The sequence below is a fragment of the Ciona robusta genome, unplaced genomic scaffold (assembly GCF_009617815.1).
Source record: "Ciona robusta unplaced genomic scaffold, ASM961781v2 AP042737.1".
Taxonomy (NCBI): Eukaryota; Metazoa; Chordata; class Ascidiacea; order Phlebobranchia; family Cionidae; genus Ciona; species Ciona robusta.
Window position 1 is genome coordinate 300,175 of NW_028323116.1, and position 14,043 is coordinate 314,217.

General features: G+C 37.2%; 1 long non-coding RNA gene and 2 pseudogenes across 2 annotated transcripts in view; all 3 read right to left on the minus strand.

Annotated features, from left to right (window-relative positions):
- Nucleotides 1–14,043, minus strand: part of LOC149724248 (uncharacterized) — a 177,150-nt gene that overhangs the window by 90,711 nt on the left and 72,396 nt on the right. The gene's annotated exons all lie outside the window — the stretch shown is intronic.
- On the minus strand, nucleotides 3,748–6,051 carry LOC149724258 (uncharacterized; annotated as a pseudogene).
- LOC149724259 (uncharacterized) lies at nucleotides 11,452–13,349 on the minus strand (annotated as a pseudogene). Its single transcript, XR_016386736.1, has 3 exons — nucleotides 13,175–13,349; nucleotides 13,031–13,107; nucleotides 11,452–12,921 (listed from the first exon to the last, which is right to left on the minus strand). The product of XR_016386736.1 is annotated as an uncharacterized LOC149724259 (transcript).

Genomic DNA, 14,043 nt, shown 5'->3' on the forward strand with positions numbered 1-14,043 from the left:
TCTTGGACTTTGATAAATTTGTTTGTAGCTTTCGTTTCTTTGCATGATTTATAATATTAAATTTCTAGACTTCAACTTGAATATCTAAACCGCAAATCACAGGTGTGTAATTTATAACAGATTTTTTTAAAAAGCTTGATAAATTTGTTTGTAGCTTTCGTTCCTTTGCATGATTTATAATATTAGATTTCTAGAGTTCAACTCGAATATCTAAACCGCAAATCACAGGTGTGTAATTTATAGACTAGACGCAAGGCGGGAAAGTTACGATTACTTTGTTTCCTGATTGCTGCACACTCTTTTATAAATTACATTTGCTGCACACCGTCTGTACCACATCCTATTGTTACGCTATAATCTATTATCCACACTGACTAGTTTTCACTGTTACGAACAAACTAGACGATTTTACAATGTGCTAAGCTAATCGATGCGTGTTTATTTTACGACACGTATGTTTTGTGTTGATTCATTTTGGCATATTAATCAGGTACCCCGGACCCGGATTTTACCATGCATGTTTGGCGTCAAAGCATGTAGGCATACATTTCTTGCTGATACACCAAAGATACAAATGTCAAAAAACCTTCTTTGCCTTTTTTTGAAGTTACATTCTTTAGTTAAAGACGATTAAACATAATAATTGGACCTCACCACCTTTCACATACTAAAACCTCCATGACGATCCAAGACGTGTTATTCAAGTTGGACTTGAGAATATTTAGATTGTATTACCCAGAGTTAACCACGTGCATACAGAGGTAATCAATGCCTTCCAACTTTTTCACTAGCTAACAAAGCGGGTCATCTCATGCGTTTTATACTTTTCGGAATGACCCATTGTTTAATCCGTAATTGAATATGGTTTAAGTGTAGTTGCAAACAACGCCTGTACTCCGCCACTTCCACTTCGATTTTCTGTTAATGGTTCTACAATATCCTCTTCAATTGAGTTACACAGGATGCAAATAGCGTCTTGCGTTTTGTAGTTTGCTTGACTCTATGTAACACTGCGAAATCTGTTGTAAAGCGCAACTCAAATGGAACGTCGATATTAAAAATAGTCCTCAACAACTTGAACATATTAGAGGGGAATTTGTAAACACCACCGGGGTATGAAACGGGGCCACATGTAAAAGAAGTACCTTTACACACTTAAGGTTCTTTACTGCTAGACTTGGTCTCGCAACACAGTGTTCTGTCGAATGACATTGTGTAGGCAAATATTGCAATGTTAAACTTTTTTCGACTTTTGCGAGGTCACTCATATCCATAAACACCAAGAAAGGTTTTGGGGTTCACACCGCATTTGCGTGCCAATCTTCATAGATTTTTCCTTTAGCGCGCCGATACCAAACTTAGCAGAGTTAAAAGTTTCTAAGGAAAGCCGCCGGAGTAATCAATTAAAAAAATCTGTCCTCGTGATGATGATAAACAACACATTTGTAATCGCAAGTGTTCGCCATTTCGTGTCAGGTCGTTCAACACGTGGGTTCGGCGTACCCTTTAAAAGTCCCAAACCGTAATGCGCGCCGATACCAAACTTAGCAGAGTTAAAAGTTTCTAAGGAAAGCCGCCGGAGTAGTTTCTAAGGAGCGCCGCCGGAGTAATCAATTAAAAAAATCTGTCCTCGTGATGATGATAAACAACACATTTGTAATCACAATTGTTCGCCATTTCGTGTCAGGTCGTTCAACACGTGGGTTCGGCGTACCCTTTAAAAGTCCCAAACCGTAATAACTCGAGAAACCGATATAAATCTTCTACTGAACGAATGGTAGCAACTTCTAGTGAAGTTGACGTAATTCCAAGAATCCGTAAAATATCTAAGTTCAAGTCTATCCCATCATGCTCCCAAAGTATACGCCTCATACAAATTGATTCTAAACACATAACCCTCGGTCAGAATTTGAAAGAGACGAATGTACAACGCATCGCGGTTTATTGGCATTTGTGGTAGCTAAGAAACGTCTGACTTCGGTTACCGAATGGCTCGCGTAAATCGCATTATAATTCCGTTCCAAATATTCGTTAAAACGACCATCATTATTTTCTAAAATATAACCTTCGTCTGCTTTGTTTTCACCAGCTCAAATTTCTTCCAACTGATGCAACGGTCCGTTATTACCAACTCGACGACCGACGTGGGGTGACAACAATCTTTGTTGTGGTGGTAGTTTACGAAAGGTACACAATTTGTCTTCTCTTTCTGATAAACCAAGTACGCGTAGGTGAAACATCGCTTCTGATTCAGACAGTTGGAATGCGTGAAAGCAAAAGGGGTCTTGCATAATATCATCATTTACTTGTTGGGTTGCATTATATTGATGGGGCGCAGGGGATGATAGTTTACGAAAAGTACGCATTTTGTTATTGGGGGCGGCGTTAAACGTGAGTGGTTGGTTTGGTTGAAGTTGACTTCGTACGTTGTTGATTCTCTCTGGTTGCTTGTTGACGCCTGGTGCTATCTTTTTTGCTGTTCTGACGAAGATTGTATAGTAAATGACAAGCCACCCGCTCAACGGTTTTGACTCCTTTATTAACACGAACAACGATGACAGAAAACAGCTCACGAGAATGCGTAGTGTAAAAATGCGTATAGTAAATGACAAGCCACCCGCTCAACGGTTTTGGCTCCTTTATTAACACGAACAACGACAACAGAAAACAGCTCACGAGAATGCGTAGTGTCCAATATTTGGGCACTCATTTTATAATGAAAACACACACAATAAAAGAATAGTAAAACGCACAGTTAGTTTGACCCTGGGGCATGCAACGTCAGTAAACATTAGAAAACAGACATGAAAAAAATCAGGAGTGTTTTATCTACGCTTTGATGATACTGTAATTGTCTCCCTTTGAGCCTACACAAAGAAGACGTATAAATTTATACGATTGTGGAATGTTGGACACAAAAAACCGGTCATTAGAATGACGTGAGTGCACACACACTCGGTCTTGGGACTTCAGTATATTTGTAGTGGAATAAAAATACATTTATAAATTTACTACTTTCCCACATCAACCGCTACAAATAGGCTCACACCCACACAAGATGGTTTTATGTGCTGATGATCCACGCGAACGGAGCAGTATATTTGTAGTGGAATAAAAATACATTAATAAATCTACTACTTTCCCACATCAACCGCTACAAATAGGCTCACACCCACACAAGATGGTTTTATGTGCTGATGATCCACGCGAACGGCTCCTCATGATTTCAGTTTTTAAATGGTTGAAGGGTATGGGAGTTTCTTGGTTCCATTATTGATCCCCCTCTTTTGTTTTCTGGAAAACCCTTGGAGATTTCCATTTCTTTTGTTTGATTTTCTTCGATGCCTGCTCGACTTTGTTGTGGCCGTAACTTTCCATCGACATATTTACAGTGATATTATTCACTTGAGGATTTGTTTGGTGGAGAATTAGATCGATACATTCGCGTAGATGTGTCAACTGCATGGTGGGGTGATCAATTGTAGGGCCTCCGTGTTCTAGCAGCGATTGTCTAAAAAAAAAAATTTTTGGTGAGGTATCTTGAAGTCCCAGACCGAATGTATGCAAAATACGTGTAGGCTAGATATACTGTAGATATACATTGTTATTGAAAAAAATGGTTTACACTGAGTAAGTTACAAAAATAATGATAACGCCAACATGGTTACTTAAACATACAAAAAAAATATTAGGTAAAAAACTACATTACTATTACAAAAATTAATATGACATAAAATTATACACATGATTACAACAAAGGCATGGGTTTTTAGCAAAATGATAGAAACAAAGATAGTGAGGCGAAAGAAAACTATGCGTTTGCGTGGGTATTTTGGGTTTGACGTTCCGTAATAAAATTGTCGCTCTCATTAATTTATTATTCAGGGGGTTATTGAGGTAACGAACGTCACGAATTCTACCCCGGATAAAAGTAAAAATGGACGCACCGTACACCTTAAAAACTCAGAAGGTAAAGAATACTCCCCAGAAACATGTCATAGAAAGGGCAGCCATGACTATACAAGTTCAAAATGGTGAAGTTATTGAACTTAATACATTTAGAAAAATGTTATAAGCAGAAGCGTCCAACGTTTTGGAAACATATTCCATATCGGCACTGGAGGGGTTGGAGTTGGACTCTAAATAGTGATAAAATTTATCATGTGTAAGTTTGGTTTGGCTTAGGTCGCTAACATGGGTGGTAAGATCTTCAAAACTACTAGCGGTCTTGGGGAACTCGTTCTTAAATGATTCATAGTCGGGAGTGGTGTGGTGAAAATTGACCGGGAAAGAATGGGGTAACATAATTGACCTTTTAGTCCGTGTGTGACAAAGTATAATTGTCAAAAACATAGAAGTTGACATCACCCGCCCAGGCGTATAACTCTCGACAAGTTTGACGCCGGCGTAAACAAAACCGTTACGGTACAACTGCCCAATGCGAAACTTGCCAGCGTTGTCCCGATAACGTATGAGTGGTCTGGTAGCAAAAAACTTCCTGTGCTCAAGTGAATGCAAAATGGACCCATTATTGTTTTCACACGTTAACTCAGTCATGAGGTCTTCTACCGTAATAATGGCGGCACGCTGTCCACCCAGAATTTACTAAGTATCTCTCCCGGATGCTGCCGGGAGACCAGCGAATATAAAGTAGACAATAGTGACTGAATCCGTTCTAAGTAATGTATATCGGCAGTCATGTTGCGCATGCTCTCAGTCAAGGTGTCCGAGACTTCGTCAATCATACCAGAAGTCGGATCATACGAGTCGAACGCATTATTGCTATGAACTCGCTGAGGCCGCAGTAAAGAGCGGTAGAACAATTAAGAGGGATAATAATTAGACCAGACGGATCACACAAAGTCTCTTTAGAACAGCAGGCGATAGTATTAGTCGGACAAGTAGCCAGAGAATGAACGAATGCTAAGTCCCAAATCACGTACCTCTAAATGATAAGACAACTTTGTGACTCACTATGTAGGGTCAGGTTATGGGTTCCCACAGGCTTAGTCGGGGAACAATCTATAAGTTAGGGCACTTTCCAAACATAATACTTGTACCTACGCTACAGAATCCGCGATGAACATCGCATTTACTCAAAATACCAATAGGACTCTTCATTCGTCTACGAATGTGATCATAGTAGACGACATGCATAATAAAATGTCCAACTCGATTTACCTGTTCGGGACCTAGAGCTGAAATAGTATGCGTGAAACGTACATGCCCGCTATGAATGTTGTTGCAGTCAAAAATAGTCTCAACAGTACTTAACCATAAGCGGACAGACGGAAGGCCGAAAAGGGGGCAATCTAGGTTTAAGGTCGATAAGCGAATTGTTTCCAGCATCAGCCAGTACGCCCCTGCTTATACTAGTCATTTTCGTGCTTTGGCTCGCAAGATCGGGGGAGTTAACTTTTACCCGCGAAGGTTGTTCAGGCGCGTAGCTACCCACCGTTTTAGTCTTATCGCCAGGCGCGTTCCCAAATGACCCACTGTTCGCGAAAACGTCATCACGAAATGGTTAGTAGTGCTAGGACCGTTAGTTGTAAAACGCTCAGGAACATAAGGCGTAAATTGTTTAAAAGATCTTCCCTTAGGTCGTTTTAAAAATGATAACATTTGGGCCATATTAAATAAAAATAAGAAAAACTAACTAAAAAGAATAAATAAAAATAGGGAACGTCACCGTTGTTCTGTTGTCGGAAGGTCGTGCTCCGAGGTCACCAATTGTTGGGGGCGACGTTGAACGTGAGTGATTGGCTCGGTTGAAGTTGACTCCGTACGTTGTTGATTCTCTCTTAGTTGCTTGTTGACGCCTGGTACTATCTTCTTGGCTGTTCTGACGCAGATTGTATAGTAAATGACAAGCCACCCCCGTTTTGACTCCTTTATTATTAAGTGCGGTATTTCATGTAACCCCAGGGAAATATATAACAGTTATACTGTGTACGTTATCCATCTGTCTCTATAGTACTGTATAGGAGATATTATTTGGAAACGGCATCCCATTTTACCCCACAGGACTATATAACAGATATTACGCGCGGTAATCCATCTTACCCCACAGAACTGGTATAACAGATACATTGTGGTAACGATATTCAATCTTACCATACAGAACTATGTTAAAATATTGTGACCAGTAACCATCTTACCCCACAGTACTGATATAACAGATATTGTGTGCGGTAAAATTTTTATACCAAAAGTATGATATAAAAGAGATCATGTGGTAAAGGTATCCCCATTTTACTTCACAGCACTGTACGGTATCCTTCTTACCCCTCAGGTTCATATAACAAATGTAGTGTGCAAACAGTATCCATTTTACCCTAGGGTACTAAGGGAATATATAGATATTATGTGCTAACGGTATCCTTCTTAACCCTAACGTTCATATAACAAATATATTGTGCTAACAGTATACATTTGACCCCACGGTACTATACAAAGTATATTATGCGCGGTATACCATGTTCCCCTAGAAAAAATAGGTAACAGATATTATGTGCTAGATAACGGGATCCATCTTTTACCCTACAGTATAATATAAAAGATATTATGTTCTAAAGGTAAACATCTTACCCCACCGTACTATATAACAAACGTTGTGTGCAGTAAAAATCGTATTCAAAGTATTACTATTATATGTGTAACGATCACCATCTTACCCCAAGGTACTATATAAAAAATATTGTTTACTAACGGTACCCATCTTACTCCACAGAACTAACTATATTATATATACTATATGCTAACAGTGTGTTCATCTTACTCTACAAAACTATATAACATTTATTATGCTCTAACAGTATCCATCATACACCACAGTACTTTTTATAATAGACATGGTGTGCCAACGGTGTTCCATCTTATCCCACTGAACCATTACGTGCTACCCAATTTCATTCTTATGCCTAAAAACAACATAACATATATTATGTGCAAACAGTAACAGTACTAGAGAGACAGATGGATAACGTACACAGTATAACTGTTATATATTTCTTTGGGGTTACATTAAATACCGCACTTAATATATTTTATATTTCCAGTGAGGTAACCTTACTGTTGGCACAAAATATATGTTATATTGTTCATAGGCATAAGAATGATATGGGTTAGCACGTAATGTTCCGGTGGGGTAAGCTGGGACACGGTTGGCACACCATGTCTATTATAAAAAGTACTGTGGGATATGATGGCTACTGTTAAGGCATAATATATGCTATAGTTCTGCAGACTAAAGTGAATACTGTTAGAATATGGTATATATTATGTAGTTCTGTGGAGTAAGATGGGTATCGTTAGTAAATAATATTTTTTTATATAGTACCGTGGGGTATGATGGTGATCGTTCGCACATAATATCTGTTATAAAACACTCTAAGGTAAGATGTTTACTGCACGCAATATCTGTTGCATAGTTATGTGGGGTAAGATGGGTTACTGTTACCACATATTATCTGTTATATTGTCCTGTGAATTAAGAAGGATAACGTTAGCATATGATATCTGTTATAAAATACTATGGGTACGATTTTTACCGCACACAACATCTGTCATGTACTACTGTGGGGTAAGATTATATATTCCCTTTGGTTAAGACGATCACAGTTAACACGTAATGTTTAGTACGGTGGAGGAAGAAGGTTACCGTTAGCACATAATTTCTGTTACATACTTTTTTGGAATAAGAAAGTAATCGGTTAGCAAATAATGTCTGTTATATATTTTTTCTGGGGTAACATGGCCACCCCTACAATATATTGTATAGTACTGTGGGGTAAATGGATACTGTTTGCACACAATATTTTTTATATGAACCTGAGAGGTAAGGAGGATACCATTAGGACATATAGCATCTTATATATTTTTTCGTTGAGTAGAACGGTTATTGTTAGCACGTAATATCTCATATAGTGCTGTGAAGTAAGATAAATACCTTTACCACATGATGTCCGTTATATAATACTGTTGGTAAGATGTTTACCGGACACAATATTTGTTATACAGTTCTGTGGGGTAAGATGGATTACCGCGCGTAATATATGAGTCCTGTGGGGTAAGATGGGATGCCTATTCCGCATAATATCTGCTATACAGTGCTATGGAGAAACACTCTTATGTATTTTCTGAGGTGACATGAAATACCACACTTAATATATTTTATATTGTCCCGTGGGGTAACATGGTTACTTTTAACACATATATCTGTTATATTGTACTTAGGCATAAGAATAAAATTGGCTAGCACATAAAGTGTTCCATGGGGTAAGATGGGATACCGTTGGCACACCATGTCGATTATTAAAAGTACTGTGCGGTAGGATGGATAGTGTTAGCACATAAAATATCTGCTTTAGGTATTATAGGGTAGAATGCATTCCGTTAGCTAGCGCACAAATTATCTCTATTATATTGTCCGTTGTGGTAGGATGAGATTCGGTTAGTACATATTTATATGGTTCTGTGGGGTAGGGTGGTACACCGTCAGCACTTAATATCTCTTATATATGTAGTTTTGTAATAAATACTGTTAGGGCATAATATATATTAAATAGTGCTGCGTGGTAAGGAAACACCGCACATCACTATCTGTTACATAGTTCTGTGGGAAAACCGTTACTGCACTATATATATGTTACATATTTCTGTGTGGTAAGATGGTCACTGTTAGCGTATAATTATGTTATGTATTTCTGTGTGGTAAGATGGACACTGTTAGCGTATAATTATGTTATATAGTTCTGTGTGGTAGGATGACTCCTGTTAGTACATATTTATGTTATATAGAGCTGTGGGGTAAGATGGATACCGTTAGGATATAGTGTCTTTCATAAAACACTGGGGGTAAGATGTTTGCCGCACACAATATCTGTTACATAGTTCTGTGGGGTAAGATAAGATACTGTTACTAGATAAAATAGTTTTGTCTGGTAGGATGTGAACCGTTAGCTCATGATGTCTGTTATATAATACTGTGGGTGATTTTTACCGCACACAACACATGTGACATCGTACTGTAGCATAAGATGTGTACCATTAGCTCATAATATCTGTTATGTAATACTGTAGGGTAAGATGAATCCAGTTAGCTAGCACATAATCTGATATTGCGTTAAGGTAAGGTGGGTTTCGGTTAGCACATTATATATGTTATTAGCCCTGTGTAATAAGATGGGATACTAACGTTGGCATATAATATCTCTTATATAGTTTTAAGGAATAACATGGGATACCATACATGATATATTTTATTTAGTACTGTTGGGTAAGATGGATACTGTTAGCACATTATATATGTTAAATAGTTCTGTGAGGTAAGATGGCTACCGTTACTACAACATATATGTTATATATTACAGTGGGCTAAGATGGTTATCGTGAAGATATGATATCGGGTTTAGTGTTCCTTGGATAAGAAAGGAATCGGTTAGCACATAATATCCGTTTTAAAACACTATGGGTAAGATGTTTACCCCACACAATATCGAGTTCTGTGGGGTAAGATGGGATACTGTTACCACATATTATCCGTTATATAATTCTGTGGGGTACGATAGTTACCGTTAGCACATAATATCTGTTGTACAGTGCTGTAGGGCAAGATGGATACCATTAGCACATTGTTTCTGCTAAATAATATATTAGGTACGATTTTTAACGCACACAACAATTGTTATATAGTAATGTGGGGTAATATGGCTACAGTTAGCACATAATATCTTTTATATATTCCCGCGGCATAAACACGTAACGTTTAGTACTGTGGAGTAAGACGGTTAACGACTACCGTTGGCACATAATATCTGTTATATTTTTCTTTGGAATAAATATGGAATAGGTTAGCAAATAATGTCTGTTATATATTTTTTTGGGGGTAACATGGGATACAACACATAATATATTTTGTATAGTACCATGGGGTAAAATGGATACTGTTTGCACACTATATTTGTTATTTGAACCTGAGAGGTAAGAAGGATACCGTTAGCACATATAATGCTTTTTATATGTTTCCGTGGGTTTAAGACGGGAATTGTTAGCACGTAACATGTCAAATAGTGCTGTGAAGTAAGATGGGGATACCTTTACCACATGATCTCTGTTACGTAATACTGTTGGTAAAGTTTTTACCGCACACAATATCTGTTCAGTACTGTGGGGTAGGATGGATTATCGCTCGTAATGCCCGGTATATAGTCCTGTGGGGTAAGATGGGATGCCGTTTTCACAAAATATCTGCTATACAGTACTATGGGGAAAGATAGATAAAGTACACAATATAACTATTATATATTTCTTTGGGGTAACATGGAATACCGCACTTAATATATTTATTATTTCCAGTGTGGTAACACTGTTTCTGTTGGCACATAATAAATGTTATAGTTTTTAGGCATAAGAATGAAATTGGTTAGCACGTAATGGTTCAGTTGGATAAGATGGGACACCGTTGGCACACCATTTCTATTATAAAAAGTACTGTACGGTATGATAGATACTGTTAGAGCTATAATAAATATTGTATAGTTCTGTAGAGTAAGATGAACAAAATGTTAGCATATTGTATATATTATATAGTTCTGTGGAGTAAGATGGGTACCGTTAGTAAATAATATTTTTATATACTGGGGCAAGATGGTGATCGTTACACATAATATCTGTTATAAAGCACTCTAATGTTTTCTGCACACAATATTTGTTACATATTTCTGTGGGGTAAGATGGGATACTGTTACCACATATTCTCTGTTATATAGTTTTGTGGGGTACGATGAGATGGTTACCGTTAGAACATAATATCTTTTATATTATACTGCAGGGTAAGAGGGATGCCGTTATCTAGCACATAATATCTGTTATGTTGTCTTTTGAAGTAAGATAGGATTAGGTTGGTACGTAATATATGTTATATGGTCCTGTGGAGCAAGATAAGGATATGAAAGCGCTAGCATCATATCTGTTACGTATTTTTCTGGGAGAACATGGGATATTACACATAATATATTTTGTATAGTACCGTGGGGTCGAATGTATACTGTTGGCACACTTTATTTGTTATATGAAACTTAGGGGTAAGAAGGAAACCGTTAGCACATAATATCTTTTATATATTCCCTTCGGGTAAGACGGTTACTGTTACCACGTAATGTTTAGGACTGTGGGGTAAGATGGTAGCAAATAATGTCCGTTTGGTAGGACCGTTATTGTTAGCACGTAATATGTCACATAGTGCACTGTAAATTGCAATATAGCCCTAGGGGTGGAATTTAGTGAGTGTAAGGGTGGTCCCATCGACGATAGAATATCCCATCATAGGATGTAAAAAAACAATCATTACGATGGAAAACCTCATGGTAATCTTCCATGGTATTTCCCATCTTAAAAGCTTTTCAAGTTTGCACATGGTCTTTTCCATCATGTGGTGGAATAAAACAACCGTTTTATTTCAAATGTTTATGCACATATAGAGTTGGTATTAACAAAGCACGAAAGGAAATGAATTGTTTCACACATATACTATCAAAAGAAACAAACGAAAGCAATGAACGAATCATTAATTACAAAATTGATGTGGGTGATAAAGCAGTTTCAATTAGGGATGGGCTGAGATCAAAACTATTCGGATTCGGCGAATCCGAATATTCGATGACGTCATTCAACTAATTTACTGTGGTGAAACAAATGAAATTATATAACCGGTGCATATCCAGCGTCGTTTCTATTGGTAACGTTCTATTGTAGCGTTATCTGCGAGCCGGGGAATTAATTAAAAACCTGTCAATCAACGCCGGCCGAGTGCATATAAAAGGCGGCGCACCGGCAATTGGCCACATGCCATCAAAGTTTTACTCGATTTTTACACCATTATAGGATCCAGAAGTACAAGGTTAAAACGTTGTATTGACGAGTAGATTTTTCGTTATGAATACGGTCGAATTTAATTCATATTTGGTTTTATCGTATTTTACCTGTAGCCAGGCATGTAAAATTTATAAATTGTAATGGTTTCGTTAATTTTTAAACATCTGGAATCGGACATTGTATAAAGCTAAGCTTCTGGGAGTACCCCATAAAGAATAGGCGGAGTCCGAAAGCTAATGACGTCATTAAGGAAAAAAGGCGCACGCGAACACGTTCAGTTTTAGTCTGAAGGCGCGTTAATAAATAATCCACAAAACACGTGGTTTCCGATCAAACGAACACGTGGTTCACGATCAAAGAGACCGCCCAAGATTACGAGTTTTGTGAATTGCAGTGTTACGAGATGTATAATTAACTACTGCTACTGGTTAATTCAAGTTAACAAAATTTAAACAACATTTATTTATAACTGCTATAGAAGATTTCGCAATATTAAAATAAAAATAGTTTTACGATTTTTCGCTTTTAATTACCAAATCAAACGCGGAAACATAGGCCACTCAGTACTTCGTAGGCGCTGCGATTCCTTATTTTCCTAGAGTAAATTCGAACGCAATTTGTGTTAACTGATTTACGTTATAAATTCTAATGTGAAACCCGCGTAATTGTTGGTTGTAAAATCAAGATTTTTTTATATTCAGACGATCACGAAATTACTGTTTTGGCAAATTTAGTAGTGTTTGTGTGGTATTTCGTGGGCAATTCGGATTCGGCCCATTCCTAGTTTCAATCTAACAGTGAGTTAATAACTTTTTGAACAGTCATATTCGAAATTGTTTGAGAAATGCGCAGCATGTAACACAACAACTGCAATGTACAAGTCAATGCCTTCGGGAACTGAATATCGAAAATCCAGTATGATGTCACCAATATAAGAACAGCATCCTCTAGTGTTGAACAATTGCAAAACCAACTCTTTTCAACATATACTGATGTCCCATGTTCAGTTGCCAGTATGCATGGATATGGTGTGGATAGAATTTGACTCTGCAAAACAAAGACATAAAAGTTTTAACTATTTGGTAACAGCAAGACTGTAGTTTTCTTCTGATGTAATTTTAGTGGAGTAACTTATAGCAAAAAAGTATTAACCTACCTCATTATCACATTCAATGTACATGCTTAACTTATTGTTGAACAGAAGAGGAAGGAGGCACAACACTTCAGCTATTTCTACAAAAAAGTTAAAAATTTGCATTATTACGCATCATCAATGCGCTCTATGACTTAACCTACATACCATTTCTTTTCAAAAGTTCAAGCAGTGCAGCTGGCACTATTGGTAATTTTACTTTTAATTTGAGTTTTAAGTTTGGCCAACAAACTTGGATCTACACTTTTTAATTGATGCTGTAAGTCCAACTTAAATATTCGATAAGCCTCATCAAATATCTGTAACATAGAAATTTTATTGATACTAGTGGATAAAAACCAATCAGGAAACAAAGTAATCGTAACTTTCCCGCCTTGCGTCTAGTCTATAAATTACACACCTGTGATTTGCGGTTTAGATATTCGAGTTGAACTCTAGAAATCTAATATTATAAATCATGCAAAGGAACGAAAGCTACAAACAAATTTATCAAGCTTTTTAAAAAAATCTGTTATAAATTACACATCTGTGATTTGCGGTTTAGATATTCAAGTTGAAGTCTAGAAATTTAATATTATAAATCATGCAAAGAAACGAAAGCTACAAACAAATTTATCAAAGTCCAAGATAAAGAACCACATTCATCGACAATAGGTTATTATGCAACAATTAAAATGTATCGAAATCGAAACTTTCTCCGCTTTGCGCCTAGTCTATAAATTATACACAGCTCCAAATTTATATCGCAGCACACGCGTGGGTTTGACGGTTTCTGTGTTTGAAACACTCGGACCCTACACCGACACCCGTCCGGGTTATAGAAAGTTGCACTGAAACCGAACCATCCAATGCCACCGTAGCAACACTTAATTGAAATTACAATTTCCGTAGGTTGTTTATGATGAGATACAAGATATTGAAACATGACGACTATGCACTGACGCAGTTAATTTAATAACAGCCAAACTAAGAAACGCTATAATAAAAAAATAACACATGGATCAACGACTAATGTA